The sequence below is a fragment of the Macrobrachium nipponense genome, chromosome 36 (genome assembly GCF_015104395.2).
Source record: "Macrobrachium nipponense isolate FS-2020 chromosome 36, ASM1510439v2, whole genome shotgun sequence".
In the NCBI taxonomy this organism is placed as follows: Eukaryota; Metazoa; Arthropoda; class Malacostraca; order Decapoda; family Palaemonidae; genus Macrobrachium; species Macrobrachium nipponense.
The window spans coordinates 57,290,450-57,292,949 of NC_087220.1; positions in this window are offsets into that span (position 1 = coordinate 57,290,450).

A 2,500-nucleotide genomic window follows, 5' to 3' on the forward strand; every position below is an offset into this window, starting at 1 on the left:
GACTTTCAACTTTCCTTTCGTAGAATGGAAAGAACGAATAGGAGACTGTGGTTGTACTTATACATATAAAAAAGAGAGTAATAGTAGTGCAGAAGATAAGAGGCAATTTGAAAAGCTATTAGATATGCTACTAGAATACAACATTCAACAAATAAATCACCTGCCAACAAGAAAAGGAAAATACTTTAGACCTAGTATTTGTGAACGAGATGAATTATGTTAAAGATAATAAATAGATTTATAATGCGAGTATTTCAGATCATAATGTCATAGAAATTAACAGTTCATTCCAAAGCAAGTGAAAATAGAGATAAGCAAGAAATGAAAAAGTGGGAAGGATATGGAAAATACAACTTCTACAGTAAAAATATAAAATGGTCAGAAATTAATGAAGAATTAAACAAAGATTGGGATAACATTTTCGTAAGTGATGACATAAGGGTAAATACGGAGATATTATATAAAATATTGGAGAAAATAGTGGACAAATATATACCGAAGAAGAAAAGTAAACATCATTCATGCATACCAAGAGACAGAAGGATCTTGTTCCAGAAAAATCAGAAAGTGGAAAAAAGGTCTTGCAAAAGAAAAAAATGCATGGAAAGTTATGAACTAAAAAGTAAGATAGAAAATGCAGAACAAAAGATTATACAATCAAAAGAAAATGAAAAACGGGACTTGGAAGAAAAAACCCTATTAAATATCAAGCAAAACCCCAAACTATTATACTCATATGCGAAGAAGATGAATAAAAGAAGAATAGAAATAGGCCCTCTAAGAATTGAAGGGAGATTAACGAATGAAAAAAAAAAGGAAACTTTGCAACATACTGGCAGAACGATATAAGAGAGAATTCACCCCTAGAATAGATAATGAAGATAATGATATAGAAGTAAGGGACGAAAATAGTGAATATTTAGCTGACATAGAAATTAATGAAGCTGATATTGTGCAGGCAATTAATGAAATTAAAAATGGAGCTGCTGCAGGGCCGGATGGAGTCCCTGCTATTTTGTTAAAGAAAGTAGTTCATTCTATCGCAAAGCCACTTGCAATATTATTAAGACAAAGTGTAGATACAGGCAAGATTTATGATGAGAACAAATTAGCATATATCACCCCTACTTTCAAAAGTGGATCAAGACTTAAAGGAGGCAAGTAATTTATAGGCCTGTGAGTCTAACATCACATATTATGAAAGTGTATGAAAGGGTAATGAAGAAAAATATTATGAAACATTTAATAAAAAATAATTAGTTTAATATAGGACAACACGGTTTCGTACCCGGAAAAAGTACACAAACCCAACTGTTAGTCCACCGTGAGAACATATTCAAAAATATGAAAAGCGGAAATGAAACAGATGTGGTTTATCTAGACTTTGCAAAAGCTTTTGACAAAGTAGACCATAATATATTAGCAAAGAAAATTAGAAAACACAATATCGTAGATAAAGTAGGAAGATGGTTAAAAGAATTTTTACACAACAGAAAACAGATAGTTATTGCAAACGATGAGAAATCGGATGAAACCAAGGTAATATCCGGTGTGCCACAAGGTATACGGTGGCTAGCTGCAATATTGTTTGTTATTATGATTGAAGACATAGACAGTAATGTTAAGGATTCGGTAGTGAGTAGTTTCGCTGATGACACAAGAATAAGTAGAGAAAATTACTTGTGATGAAGATAGGAACGCTCTACAAAGAGACCTTAACAAAGTATATGATTGGGCAGAGGTAAATAGGATGGTATTTAACTCTGATAAATTTGAATCAATAAATTATGGAGACAGAGAAGGAAAGCTATATGGCATATAGGGGACCTAATAATGAGACAATCACAAAAATAAGGAAGCAGTTAAAGACCTTGGTGTGATGATGAATAGGAACATGTTATGCAATGATCAAATAGCCATTCTGTTGGCAAAATGTAAAGCAAAATGGGAATGTTGTTACGGCACTTCAAAACAAGAAAAGCTGAACACATGATTATGCTTTATAAAACATATGTTCGTAGTCCACTTGAATATTGCAATATGATATGGTACCCACACTATCAAAAGGATATTGCACAAATAGAGAGTGTACAAAGGTCCTTTACAGCTAGAATAGAAGAAGTTAAGGACCTAGACTACTGGGAAAGACTACAATCCTTAAAATTATATAGTCTAGAAAGGAGAAGAGAACGCTACATGATAATTCAGGCATGGAAACAGATAGAAGGAATAACAGAAAATATCATGGAACTAAAAATATCAGAAAGAGCAAGCAGAGGTAGATTAATAGTGCCCAAAACTATACCAGGAAAAATAAGGAAAGCACACAGAACATTAATCCACTACGCACCAGCATCGATAATGCAGCGTCTATTCAATGCGTTGCCAGCTCATCTGAGGAATATATCAGGAGTGAGCGTAGATGTGTTTAAGAATAAGCTCGACAAATATCTAAACTGCATCCCAGACCATCCAAGATGGAAGATGCAAAATATACCGG